The sequence below is a fragment of the Accipiter gentilis genome, chromosome 7 (genome assembly GCF_929443795.1).
Source record: "Accipiter gentilis chromosome 7, bAccGen1.1, whole genome shotgun sequence".
Lineage (NCBI taxonomy): Eukaryota > Metazoa > Chordata > Aves > Accipitriformes > Accipitridae > Astur > Astur gentilis.
The window spans coordinates 28,373,772-28,389,139 of NC_064886.1; the positions used below are offsets into that span (position 1 = coordinate 28,373,772).

Sequence of the window (15,368 nt, forward strand, 5' to 3'; positions counted from 1 at the left end):
ACTCTTAAGACCTTACAACTTAAAACAAAGTCCTTTTACAATGTTTTCATATTGATTGTATTACAAGAGTATGCTTGCAGCTTTATAACCACCCATTTACAAGGCAGCATTATAAAATAAAGAATTTATTGCTATACTTGTTAAGCATCTCAGGAAAACACATTCATTTTGTTGTGGGCTTAATGACAACTCGCATGTCAAACAGTACTTATTTCTGTATCACACAGAACAGAGGATGGTACAAAGCTCTGTCACTACTCTTTAGCAAACTGTGATGCAGGACACAGGAGAATGAGTCTGAAAATTAACTTGTTTAATTATCTTTACCAGGAGGTCCTGCAAGCTACCTGAGCAGAGCAAACGTACATACTCTGCAGCAAACACAGACATAAGCATAGCACTGGGGCACTTCAGGGAGAAGTTGCCAGAAACAGCCAGCTGTATTCAAAGACACTTGCCACCTTTCCCTGACTTAGGCCATTAGTTACGGCCTTGGTAAGTCTCTGTTACTTCTGTTTTTAACTAGAATGCATTACTTAGTTTTATGCCCAGAAACAGAAGTTAAACACACCCTATTTGTTCCTTCTCTCTAATTACAGACCAGAAGCTAGTTTTAATGCTGAAATGAGGATTACAGAACAGCTGTTAAGGAGAGGAACATTTTGGCCCTTAGCTGTGAAGGAAGCTCTTAGGAAAAGTGGTATGTGCAGCCCTGCGTCACATGAGAGCCAGCTTTGACTTTGTTTCATCTTTAAAACACCAACAGACCTGAAGCCTCTGAACTGCGGGGCCTGTGCTGTGAAAATCAAAACAGCAGCCTGGTTGCCACAAAAGAAAAGGTTATTTGATTTTTGTAAAAAAGGTACTGAGAACAGGCTACACAAAATGAGTAAGTTTGAAAGATACATTTTGACACAAACTCATGTCATAACTCCAAGCTACTGAGGTAAAGCAATGCCTTGATTAGAAAAGAACAGCAGCCCCATCTACTTAAGTTTTGCTACTTATCTTTGAGTAACCTAGACAAAATTATTTCACCTTTGACAAAATTATTTCACCTTTTACACCTTAATTTTACTAACTCTGAAGAGATAACACTCAGCAATAGCAACCTACATGTGATGTGCAGGAAATATTATTACAGCATATTTACACTATTGTATCTTACACTTATTAGGCAAAGAAAAACACTTCCAAAGGAAAGATCAAATGTACTGCTTGCTCCTCTGCCTGAATATATGGACTACCCTGCTGCTTGCTGCACAAGACAGAGCCTGGATCCTACTTGAGGTGACTCAGGAAGATAGATAGGATAGTCTAAGAGGCAAAAGGCAAGCAACAGCAATAATTTTTTTTAAATTATTTGCAAGTCTCTGGAGATAACAATTATAATGATTTTTATTATGAGATAGAAGTGTTATAAAACTCCTTTTTTTTTTTTTTTTTTAAAGACAGCAGTTTTTCCCAGCAGAAAATGTGGTTCATTAAATAAGAGTATGAGGAAATCCCAGATCAATGTCTTTACTGTTTTCAAAATGTAAAATATAAAATATGTTTTTCAGCAAACACAAGACTGACTATTCATGAAGTATACTGTAATGATCTAAGGAAGAAGTTGCACTTCCTTATTTTAATACAAGATGATCTAGCTGCACAGGGGTTACAAACTATTTCACTCTGTAACATCCTGCCAGCTTAGCAAATAATCATCTTGAAACTTTGCAGATGTTAGTTTAATAGATTTTCTCCTGCATTTAAGAGTCTGAATACTGACTGGACTCTGATCAGAGAAGAAAAGAGTGATCTTTGGCTCAGCCAGGTCCCAGTTTTTACCTGAAAAACCTTTTTGGATCACCTAAGGTCTGTAACTTCACGTTAACAGTATGCCTAAATCTTTGGAACTGCTTGTGAACACAGATGCTTCTCACACAGAGCATCAAATCCAGCCCAAAAGAACAGGAGAAACAAGCGAGTAGGACAGACAGCAGCCAACACACGGTCACTGCTAGTGAATACAGATCCTCACACATTGGTAAGTCAAAGCAGCACCGAAGCAGACAACTCATTGTAACCTAGAGGACAACATCAATTCCATTGGCTATGTGCTCTTACACACCTCAGTTCCCAGGGTGATTTCTTATGACAATGAAACAATCTGATTTACAAAAAAAAAAAAAAAAAAAATTTGTATATAGAATAAGTCCCAAATGACACTTTCAATATAAAAGCCCTGCAGTTGCTTAGTACAGTTTGACTATTACATTTTGTTAATCCGAAACACCAAACAAATCCAGGTAGACTGGATCCCTTTCCAGAAAGATAAAATGTAGCTTCAAGACAAACCATGACACTGAAGGAGCAATCACTGGGTGGTGTTTTAGCCTATGTTTCATAGCCTTCATAATAAAACTAAAATCAGAACGAGTCATTTTGATAAATTCTGTAATGTTAAATCCAAGTCAAAGATGTAACCCCCCAAAAAAATCTAAAAATGCAATTTAGAGAGGGGGGTTTTTTTGGTGATTCCACAGGGGATATTGTCTTTTTTTTAAAATCTAAGAGCAACTGGCAATTACACAAACACCCACATTAACAGAAGACAATGATCATCTGTCTCTAGGCTAACACCTAAACTAATTAGCTCTCAACCAGCACCTGCTCTTTCACTTAGCACAAACCATGAGAACATAAATATCCACATACATTAGGGAATGAAGTATCTTCCTTGTTTTCTCTTAATGGTGCTGACATTAACTTCATTAAGAAAAAAATAAAGAAGCTTAATGGCTGCTTTACAAGAACCCCCAATGACCCTAATTGCTGCTAGTAATGGCTTCTGGAAGCATAAATAACATGCTATAATGGCCATTAGAAATCAGTATTGGCTTACTGTTCTCAGAGCGGTGTTCCACGTACTCCTCATTTTCCATTCTACACTTCTGGATAGGGGGAAACTGTCAATGTGTGGGTGACTTTAGCAAATACTGTTTTTAATATCAGCCACTACAATGTTTTTTTTCAGATGTACATAGTTCACTATACACACAAACACACCATGAGTACATTGTAACATGGGTCTTAACATAGATCTGCAACACACCCTTCTTCCACCTATAGGGGATCATATAAAAACTTCCCAATCAGGACTTCAACATTTGAAAGGTCGGGGTACCTAAACAAACACACATGACCCCCCAGTACACACACAACCACACCACCACACTGTTTATTTATCTATTTCTGACCTAGGTATGACCATTAAACCCTCCTAGAACATTTCTCTTCTTCTCCTGGAATCCTGCTTGCTTAAAAATAATATTATAAAAAAAAAAGAAAAAGACACCACCACATTATTCTTATTTATCCTCAAAATATATAATAGCTATAGAATTTCTTTGTAGTACTTTTCCTTTTTAGACATAAAGTTTAAAAGTTCACTTTTTTTAAAAGCAGAGTTTCTTCTAAAGTTCCTAGCTCCCTTTTTTTTTTTTAAAAGATCCCTGCATCATGAATCTTAGCACAAAGCAGTAAGGTCACTAGTGCAGGTACAGTTACATCCTATTTCCCACTATAAAGAAATTTTCATATTGCAGTGTCGAGCACAGGACACTTTATTTCATATAATAAATCACAGCCACCTCAGAATTCACTTTGCATGTCCAAAAATGCTTTCAAAGTATCTTTGCCAGTCTTCAGCACTTCTGCTGACCACATCTTTACTGGTCATAAAAGAAGTCTCACGTTCAACAGACTTTAGTAGGGTCCTGGGTCACTGGTGACAATACGGCCCTGCTAGATGACACACTTTATCAGCCAGCAGCAAACATAAGACCCTAGCAATAATGATCAGATGTTGTACTATACATACTAAAGCATTTTAATCCTTTTATTAACACAGAACACTCACTTGTTATAGAAATGCCATAACGTGTCCTACTGAGATTAGAAGCGACTTACCTCTTCAGCAGTAAAAAAAGACATGAACCAACCTTCTGCAGATATTTCAAGTTTCCCCTGGATATTTAAGTACCTCTTTCAGCAATTTAAAGCCCTATTGTGCCAAAAAGGTAGAAGCAAAAGAGGATCCAAAATACTCTGTCACAGAACAGTCAGCTTTTGGCTTTTGAGCGCGTTACTCCGCAAAAGACAAACCCAGCGAATAACTTCTCCATTCATCCGGTGTGCAGAAACACACGTAAATTATCAGGCCTCGCAACTTACCAAATCCGCCGTTTCTAAGCAAAATAAACTTGGAGAAAGGTTTACGGGCCTGAAAATGTGTTCGCTGTTCGCAAGCCTATCAAGTGGCGTACTAAGGGGTAGTAAATAACCATTATACACGGAAAACCTATCGACGCGACGCTTTTAATTTCGTGCTCCGCGGAGCGAGGCCGCTCCGCGAGAGCGGACTGCGAGTCCCCCCACGCCCGGGGTACCTCCCCTCCCCGTCCCGGTCTCTCACCTGTGGCCGGCGGAAGAGGAGTAGGCAGCGGCGGGGCAGCAGGTCAGGACTGGGACTGGGACCGGGACCGGGCGCTGCTCCTGCTGCTGCTGCTCCTCCTCCTCCTCCGCCGCCGCCGCCGCCGCCGCCGCCTGAGGTGTCTCTGGGGCCCGGGGAGCCTCCCCGGCGCGGCGAGGGCGGGACGCGCGCGGCGGCAGCGCCCCTCCTGCCCCCTGGCGGGTGGCGGGGCCGACGGCGGCCCCTCAGAAGCGGCTGTGAGGGACGCGGGATCCCGCCGCGCACCTAACGGTCGCCTCTCGTCAGGCGCCCGGGTGGGATGGCCTCAGCCTCGCCTCGGTCACTGGCCTTTAACACCCTCCCCGGCATGAGGGGGAGCATAGCCGAGGGGCTCCCCCACAGGTCGGAGGGCCTCCGGGCAAGGTCTGCAGCACCCTGCCCTTCACAGCGTGTCAGGGCTTGGGGGGTGTCCGTGTCCCGTCCCGTCCCCCGCCTCCCCCCCCCCCCCCCCGATTCACGCATGGGGAGTGAAGAGCCATCGGCATCCACGCTGTACAGATGTGGAAACAGTCTTTTGCCCAGAACCCTAAAAAATAGGAAGGTTTATAGGCAGCTTTTAAAAATCTGGCCACCATTGGGGTGCTCTGAACTTCCCCGCAGCCAGGCTGCGCCCCAGGGACAAGGGACCTGACCCTCGCAGGCCATCACTACGGCTATCCCACAGCACCAGTTTCCCGTTCCTCCATTTACTTGCTGCTTTAGTCCTCTCAGTATGTTTTGGCCGAGTTTCACTGGGCTGGCAATGATTTCTCAGTGTATCGAGCCTTGAACATCTGGCCACCAATTCAGACCAAGTCTGGCTCTACCACACGTAAGTCCCATCCAAAGCTCATAGCAGGCAGTGGAAAGAAATGCTGATTTCCGTGGATTTTTGGATTAAGTTTAAGTTTTAAGGGGAGGTGTTTAGTCACAGGTGATTGCACGCAGCCCGGGGCAGGCAGGCATGTGGCCCGGCTACCTGCAGCTACAAACACGCGGTAGTCATCCACAGTAGTATCATTACTGAGATAATACGTTAGTAACTAAATACAACAATTTTTATTTGTGTACTGCTAGCCAGCTGCTGTTTTCTACACTGTGTAGGCCCAAGCTACGTGCCTGAATTGACCCTCTTGGAGAGAGAGCAGCAGTTTAGCACACACACCACAAGCACAACAGCTTCATTTGACTTTGTAATTCCTCTTTGAATATTGGTGGGCAAATAGGAAAGGTTGTATTTTCTGAGACTGCCCAGCCCTTAGGATACTTATGGGCTGTTAGGACTGGGAATCTTGGAACGGAATTCAAATCCATTTTCAGCAATTTGGGACAAGTATAGAAGGAATGCAGCAGGAAAAGAAGTGGTTATGTACCTGAGGCACAGGACTGGGCAGCAAGTGAGCTGGACTCTGCTCCTCTGATCCCTGCCCTGCAACACTTTTATGTGCAGTCTTGTGCAAGTTACTCAATCTTACCTAGGTCTTCTCATTCCTGTTTTGGACATCGTGTATCTGAAAAGCGCTAGGAAATTATTGGAGCATTCAGATAGAAGCAGTGCATGGGACAGACCATTTCTTAGGGGAAAGGAGAAAAAGGATCTTCCAGTAAGATGATTGTTAAAAAGAATTCCTTGTCTTCACTGAAAGTTGGATTAGATAACAAGATTTGAAAACTGCAGGAAATGGAAAATACATTGTTCGGCTGAGATCATAAATGGAGTCGTTTCAGAACAGATGGACTCCATTTATCACTTCATCAAAATTTTGTGGACCTTCCGAGGACACAGATTGCTTAACATCATTTCTGTATACCCACAAATATTTGCTATTCCAGAGTAAGATCTAAAATTCCTGCATGATTCAATGTGTCTGACATTGTAGGGTTTTTTTAATGGCAGCAGTTCCAAAACACTCTTAAGTGCTGTATATACACTGTTGTGCAGATTAAACTACTGCTAATTACTTTAACACATTTTTAGCAAAATGGATGTCAAAGGAAAAAAAGCAAAATATGGAAATTAATATCTAGTTTTGGCTCCTCCATACGCTACGTACAGACTTCCCCTTTTCTTTTTCTGCTGCTAATTTTTCTCTCAAGTGGCATGCAGTTGAAGTACAGTCAGGGCTCATTTTCACAACGCAGATGCTACCACCCCTTACTGGAGAGCACCCGACATTGCTGGCAGCCCTGCTCAGTGCAACTACCCAAGTGTAAGGTTCTGTCCTGGGTGAGAAAAAGTGATAGCACCTAACCTGTCATTTTAATGGCTTATCTTTTTGCAGCTATACATTGATCTAAAATAAAATTCCTACATGTACGTGATAGCTGCAAATGTTTGATACTGCGAAAATGTAGCCCTTAATCAAAGGTCTACCTGAAATGATGCTGTCCAAATTAGAATACAGCAGTCCCTAAGGTTTTATTTGCTTCTGTAAAAGTGCTCTTCATAGACAAGCAAGCATTATTATTTTCAAGCTCTTGCTTAGAAAAAAGTCCAGCAGCTCTACAATGATATGTACATTTGAATTTATGAAACCAGAGTATTACACACACAAATCTAATCTTTTTCCAAAGACTGAATTGGATAACTGTACTGTAAATAATTTTAGAATTTTAGTTAAAATAAAATGCAACACATCAGCTGATAAAAATCTAATAAAATAAAATTCAACCTATTTTTCCATTTTCTGTTTAAATTATTTGTGAATACAGTGTTTATACTAAATCTATTTGCAGCGTCATTTACAAACTGAGTTATAGAGCATTACAGAAATCTGTTTTGTACAATTCAGATGTGTGCTTGAATGTAAATTGCCATAGTATCCAGTGCCATGAATCATTATGAAATAGGGAAAGATCACTATTTTTAAAAGAAGCAGAAACAGAAAAACATAGTAACCTTCAAGTATAATTCTCATGTGGGGGGTTACATTTTCCTCTTAGCAACTCATTGTGGGTTGAATCTGCCTTCAGCGTATGCATGCTTGTACCATTCACAGTAGTAAAAGGGATAAAAGCATTTTGTCCCGGCAAGTTACTTCTAAATAATTTTATTTGCAAAATATGTCAACATTCAGATTTTCAGTGGCTCCCATAAATGAGTCAGTCAGGACTCAGGGGATGGTTGCTGACCAAATAAGTATGTGATGAAAGCAAATCATAAAATATCAGAAAATATCCTTTTAAAACCTCAGGAATAATTTGAAAATTAATATACATTAGAATATTTTGTGGGTTAGACATAATATAATCTTAAGTAGCACAACATGTCAAGTAGCACTTTTAAAATTAGCAGGTAGACTTTTAAATATATTCACGCCTTTTAAATATTCCTTTGACAACCTACAATACCACAGCAGATAGTATTTAGGAAAGCATGCTTTACCATGCTGCCTTTTTGCAGTTTCTCAAATATCCAGAAACAGTGACCAAGACAACTTCAACTTCTGCTTTTCTTCACAAGTTTCCTGATTCTGATTTGGAAAACCAGGAGTAAAATGTTGCCTTTAGTGAACACTACAGTAGGAAGTATTTATTAGAACAATTCTTCTAGCTTTGGATGAGATTTAGCATCTTTTTAGCAGTGTGCATATAACATACACACACACTACTCTCTTTGGCCACTGATCAATTTAGAGAATGAGACAAGCAACTTGAGTAAAATATTTGCTATTTCTTGTAAATTTATAAGTTCAAAGATACCTAATAATAGAACAATCCCAAAGTGCTAGGCAGTACAGAAGTTATTTTGAGCTGCTATACTGCTATCACCCCCATTTACAGGACAATATTGGAATCAATTGCTGAAGACTAAGTTTATGCTATTAAATGCGGGAGTATCTTACTGCATCAGCCTGGCTAGAGAGAAGGTGGAGTTCCACTGCTGTTATGTAGTTTGCATTTCTAGGCCCTCAGATCAATTGAACAAACTTTTGGGAATCATTTGCTCCTTTTCTGTACATAAAGCAATAAATGCCATATATGTTTCTTTAGGGAAATGAAAAGCTACTCAGGTGTCTTGTCCTATTTGTTGGGTTTTTTTAAGTTGTCCAAGAGTCTAACTGACTTGGAATGACAATCATTTTTTCTAGCATTCCAGATTTTGTGAAAGTCAGTGGGACTTAACTGTACAACAGTAATTTCTCCAAAGAAAGATTCAAGCCCAATGCAAACTCACAGCACTGCGAAACGATAGAAGAAATTAGGAAAAGTACTAACAGTCCAAAAGAGTACGTGACTGAGGAGCTAATATACTGTTTTCTGTAGGAACAGAAGGACTTAGGAATTCAAGTCCCACTGCGTGCAGCTCCAGAGCCTGAGCTAGGAGGTTTTGTTTGACTTCTTGGATTACGAATCAGAAAAGTATCTCCATTGCCTCTCCTGCTCATGCTTAAAGTTCTTTCTCCAGAGCGAGAACATGCATTATGCCCTGAAAAATCAGTGCCTGGCTAATTGCTTACGCCTTTTACCTGTACTTGCGGGTGTAATTTGGACTAAGGACTATAGATCAGACTTGTTTTAAAATCTTCCTGTGTACTCAAGTTGACCTGTGTTGAAATGGAACATTTTAATTGAATTACTCTCAGCAATGCTGAGTGACAGAAGATCTGGTCTGTCACTTCCTAGGAAACTGTTAGGTGGTCTGAGGGGTCACTTTTTTCATTAATTGGTAAGTTATGCAAGGGAAGAAAATAAATGAAAGGAAGGCCATTTCTCTGTTAGATACCATAACACTGCAGGTGGAGTTTATAACAAAATAGAAGATGTTATTGATTTAAAGAACACAGAAAAGAACAGATCATTTTATTTTCACAGTGAATGATGAAACTACTTAGCTAACTGTTTTCAATTTGCACTTCCAGTATCTTTGTGTTAGTAGCCAGGAGGACATACTAGAAGAAAAGCAGAATACTTTGGAAAAATCAGTAAGTAACAAATGGACCATGTATACTATTAGGGAAAAAACACTTTTACATAAATCAGAATACAATTCTAGAACAGAAAAGTTCTTAGAGAATCCACTAGGGAACATGGATTCACTTAAAAAGAAGTCTGTTACAAAGTGGTTTTAAAAGTGCGTGGACAAACTTCATCTGGTTAAATCAACATAACCCTATTATATTGAACACTATGGAGTAAAAATTATTCATATTACCTGAGGATCTAGCCTTTTAAATTAACTTACTGAGCTTAAGGAAGTAGCTGACTTCTTGAAGATAGTTTATTTAGATTGCAATGGTGATTTTAAAGGAGACAATACAGAGGAAGAACATAGTACTCCCTTTATTTTCCTTTATGCTAAGAAATGGACTTTGTTTTTCTCCAAGTAGTTGCTATTTTCAAACAAACCAAAATAATAACAACTATCCCAAAGCTGAGAGGGACTAAGATGGGAAATGCTTTAGTTTCTTACTATCCTGAAATCACAGAGTTCTGCTGCAGCAGTGACAGATGGTGTCATTTAATTGCTCACAAGACCAATATCAAAAACCATCCTGGTACCACCAGACATCATGATGCTACTAAATATGGGGCAAAGAGGTTTTAAGAGTCTTGTCTTGCCTCAGTAGTTCAAACAGTGGGCAACTGGTTAATCTAGCTTGTGAAGGCAAACATGGTCTAGTCTCTGGGACCCCATCCCTGGTGGAGTCTGTGGTAGTGAAAGTCCTTCCCCATTCACCAGGAGCTGGAGGCAGGGCCTGTAGGACCACCTACTCCTTCACCCACCCCCCTCCAGGAAACCACAACCTGCGCACAGTTACTTTGTCAAGTGGCATGGTTTCTGACATTTCAGCTGTTGTCTTCTAAACAAACTTTGATTGAAGACAAGTCAATGTTAGTGGGTGGTCTAGAACTGAACAAGATGTGCGCATAGTTCTAATCACTCCGCTGATGTATATACATTTGCTTTTGCCTAAAGAAATTTGTCTTTGAAGCTCTGAAATCAAGACATTGAAAAATCAGATAAAAAACAGGATACAATTGATCTCACTGAAATCAGTAGGAAAACTCCCCTTAAGTTCAACAGAATGAGGCTTTTAGTGGTAATTCTCAGAGTAAGGCAAATGAGTAACCTCAAATTTGCAACAGCAAGGATTTCTCTCCTTTGCAATAAAATCTAAGAATTTTTATTGATACAGTAACATTAAAATTGCACCTTCACTATTCCAGTGCAACACACTATTAACTGAAATCAGCTGGGAAGTGACTACTTTAAGGATAAGGATTGTCTAGTGCTTTAGCATGTCCACATGGTTATACTGCTATTGTTATGATAAAATTTTTCCATGTGGATAGACTACCAAACAGGGAAGAAACTTAGGTAGCTTCGAACATGGTTGTATCAAAAATGGATACTTGCTGTTCTTTAACAGTGATCCATCCAGCTCATAAAATTAAGTCTTAACTGATGCCAGCAGGCAGCTAGAATACAGGACAGCTGTGATTGCCTATGCAGGCCAGATGAGGCACAAATGTAGGAAAAGTATATAAAAATTGAGACACTGATGAGGACACAAAACAAGAAATGAAAATAAGTAACTTTCTAATAACGACATCAGAAAGGTAAACATCAGTTCTAATTTATGTCGTTTTAGTACTGCACCAGCTCATCACAATTGTTAATTGTAGTTTTCCCTTACTAAGCAGCACCAGAACATTCAGACTCTCCCAAATGTACAAATACAGTAATTAGAGTTCACAATTAGAGTTCACTACTGTTTTTCATGGACAGATTTTTATATCTTAGTGTTGATGAAAAGAAGTACATAATAGAGAAACTACAGAACTAGCACTATTTCATGACTTGTTATTATTTTGTATTGCTTTCACTTCAAAAATACTTCTCCACAATCACCACTGTAATCTAAAATATTACTTTATTCAATAGAAATAATGTGCAGTAATGCCATTTGAAGATTTAGGGGTTGTTTTAGTTTGTTTAGTTTTTTAAAATCAGACTATGTATGCATGGTAAGTGCATGCTCCCTGTATGTGCAAAAGTTGGACTGCTTCCCTTCTGTGTTAATGCTTCAGCTTTCAGATTCCCAACTTCTGTATTTGCCTATACTCTCTGAGAAGTTTGTTCTGGTTTTGTTAGGTCATCATGTGACTTTGTTCTGAAGAACTTAGAAGTACTTAATCGTTAAATATATTTCTGTAAAATGCTTTGTGTAGGAAAGCAGGTCTGGGGCAGCGAGAGCTGGCCATGGTGGTCTCTGGCCCATTTTGCTGGAGGAGGCGAGGGCTGCCTGCCTGCACAGCCAGAGGTCCCAGGGCAACCCGCTGCACTGGCTCCTCTTTCTAGTAGCAGGTACCCCCCCTTACCACCTTTGCTTTTGACCCTACTAATATAGATTAAACTTTCTTAGAGTAGTGGGATTCTGTGGGATTTAGGATGCGTAAGTGCAGGCAATAGCTCAGCAATACCAGGTAAGTTACTATTACCTGAAGGTGCTACTGTCTGCATACAAACAACATTATAAAACAGAAGCCTTCAAACTAGCTTTCATGGTTGGAGTATGTTGCTTAGACTGTGCACAAAAGTGATTCACTAGATGGCACGCACTCCAGCTCAGATACTTGAAGTTTTCAGCAATTAGACTGCTTCATTATGTTATCTTGATGGATATAAGCTGGTATCATAACACAGATTTAGTAAGACACACTTTGGGATGAATAAAGATCTTATAGAAAAGATTACATTATTTTGTAAGTTATTTCTCCCTTGCACCGTCAAAAATTTTGAAAAGAAAATGCGAACAAGCTAGCATCGAAGGAAGACAGTATGAAAGATTCCTACCTGCAGTTGGGTTAGCCATTGATTTTTTTGACCGAGAATGGTCTTTTCATAGTTACTGATTACCAGGCAACCACAAATGAGTTTGGTTCAAGACCCACTATAGTGAAGAGGGGAAAAAAAAAAAACCCCAACCCAGCCTTAATCAGTGCCCTACTTATTATAAGAATGAACAACAGTCTTGTTTGGAAATAGGCCACAGAAGGAGGGAAATGCAAACAGCAACCATTAACACGTATTTCACCTAAACCACATAATGTTATTGTTTTAAGAAAATATTTCTTCATACTCCTGGTGCAAACGTCTGTTGTATATAGACCAGCAAGGTGGATTTGTTTTGGTTTTTTTTTTAAGATGAGAGCTTTAAGTTCAGAACAGATATTGTTGTGTCACATTGCCAGGCAGCATAAACAAGCAATGTGAACCAGGTTTATTTTCAGATTTCACTGGCACCAAATCTGGCACAGTAAATGAACTTTAGACCTGGGGAAATGCAGCTGAGAGCACAGATTACTTTCTCTATCAGCTATTCAGCAGCATTTGATTGCTTAATGATCTTTTAGCTCAAGAGTCAAACATTGCTTCACACATAAACAAAAGTAGTTTTATATACCTGTACAAGAGCTTTTTTATTATTATTTTAAACAAGCAAAACACTCACCAAATCTGCACCCATAGTTCCTCAGACTTCTGCCACCACCACACAAATGCATTCTTACAAGCCAGCTCTTGCATACAGCCAAGCGGTTTCTTCCTCAGGTGTTTTGTACTATGGGAAATTGGGACTTCATTATACCAAAGGATTTAAAAAAAAAATCAGAAAATTAGCATAGCATCCGAACATTAGGTTGTTGAATGATTTGCACAGAAACTAGCTTCAAATATGGATGTATGAGGGCTAGGAGGACATATTCCTACTTCAGCCTGCTCAATTTATGAGGTTTGTGGGGTTTTATTTTTCTTTTAAAAGCAGCTGTAGGAGCAGGAAATACTCTTTTTAAAGCACTATCGACCTCTATCCCCTTCCTGCTTCACTATAGCCTGTTGGACAGGATTTGGTAAGTGCCATATTCACCACCAGATCTCTGGGCCACAAAAAACAAAGGGTGGACTCAGACTTAAAAAAGGAGACTTAATTCAGCAAGTTTAAAATATCAAGAGCCATCAAGGATTAAAAAGACATCTTTTGAAAGACTCCTAGCAGGAGAGAGCAGAACCAAGGCATACTAGCATCAGTCTAATTACCAATAAACACCTTTGCAGCTATTTAAACCTGCTGCAGAACATAGAAACCTTCAACACACTTCCAGGGTGAGCAGATTCACTGCTCAGGTCATTCAGTATCCCACAAGAAGTAATGTCTGACCAAACTGACTCACCAGAAGACTTGCAGCACCTCACTGTTCATGCATCTTGGAAGGCAGAAAGACGGCATTCCTCCAAATGGCTTTTATGTGGAGGCTCTCCAAGCTTTCTTCGTCTTCCCTTACTTATCTGTGTGCCTAAGTGATTTTCAGGATCCCATCAGCTTTTACCGATTATTTTACAGCAAACTAAAGGTTCATGTTCCTTTTTTTTTTCCCCCAGTTTCATACATATCCAAGCTCACCACTGGTTGCACTGCTATAGGAAGGACCAAATGGGAACAGACAATTTTTAAGCTAGCTACTGGCAAGAGAGAGGCCTACTGAACTGTATGGTCAAGGTGTCTAACAAAGGCAACACACTTCTGTTGGAAGTTTTTGGAGCCCACAAATCAATAAAATGGTTGTGGTGGGGAAATCACTAAATACACCAAGAATTAAACTCATAGCTGGTCAAAATTAACTGATCTAAATTTTAGAGTAATCTGAAATGTAGATTAATTTGATCTGGCACTACCATGCTAAAATGCACAAGTAACAGCCATCTTCTGGCTCTTTTATTCCTATTTTCTTTTCAAGTAGATACTTTTTTGGGCTTGTAAAGACCCAATAAGGCTATTTGAATTTTAATTCCTGTGTTACTCAGGACATCATTCATTAAGTAACTTCCAAAGGATTCTTGGTGTTGGATAATTTCTCTGGGATCACCTCAAACATCCTAACAATCAACCTTTGAAGATGAGTTAATTAGGCTCAGAGCAAATTGCTACTGGGAAGAGCCCAGTAACTTTGGCACAGGAAAATCTAAAACCGTGATGTAATTAAAGACCATGAGAACTGGAAAGCTGGTTTCAACTTATAGATGAAACCATGAATACATATCTGTCACAACTACTGGTAGATAACTCATGGAAATATAGTCGACACATTTGCACTTAGGTCACTGCACCTGGAAAACATTCTTGAGGAAAACTTGTGGAAACACTACAAACTAGCTAGAAAATAAAGCTCTGAAATTCTGCACTTCCGAGACAAACAGTTTCAAGACATGGTAAACTTGATTCTTGGAAAATTATGGTGAATCATAAAGCAAAAGAATCAAGTTCTAGGCGCCAGCAGAATAAATGATCACTACTTTCTGCACTTTAACAGTAGTTGGAATAATTAAATGTATTTTTTGTTACAGACCCTAAATTGGTAAATATAGTTCCTTCTTGAGTAATTACATACTTCATAATCTCCTGTAGCTTTCACTCTTCAGGAAATAAAGTTGGAGTCACACATTGTTTTAACATCAATCATGAGTTTTAACATCCATCAAGATGACGAATGGCTGGCTGCTTTTATTTACATTTTCAAGATGAGACTATTTTCCAATCAGTTGCTCACATGTCGTATTTAGGATGCACTCGCGATGACTTCAGATATAAAATGGAAAAAGCCCATTTTGAAAATACATTTAAAAAAGTGGCCACCAGCCATTGGGCTACTAATTATTTTCTAAAGATTAAATTCCAGGAAAACAAGTTTATTATAAATATTTAAAAACCTGAACTGTACATTCTGATGAAGCTGGACAGAACATGGAGGTCAGTAAACAGAATCACGCCGTCTCACAAACAGGAAGATTTACTTACATTTCAGCTTCTTTTCTGCCACAAGGTAGAAGACTGACAATTAAAAAAAAATTAATAAATACACAGCTTTT

The 15,368-nt window shown here is 39.4% G+C and overlaps 1 protein-coding gene across 6 annotated transcripts in view; it reads right to left on the reverse strand.

The window, feature by feature from the left end:
• The window catches only part of ADCY7 (adenylate cyclase 7), a 68,372-nt gene extending 63,796 nt beyond the window's left edge, over window positions 1-4,576 (reverse strand). For all 6 annotated transcript variants that reach the window (XM_049806719.1, XM_049806721.1, XM_049806720.1 and 3 more), the window contains exon 1: window positions 4,463-4,576. The gene's annotated coding sequence lies outside the window, so the exon portion shown is untranslated. The remainder of the gene's footprint in view (window positions 1-4,462) is intronic.
• Between the last annotated feature and the right edge of the window lie 10,792 nt (window positions 4,577-15,368).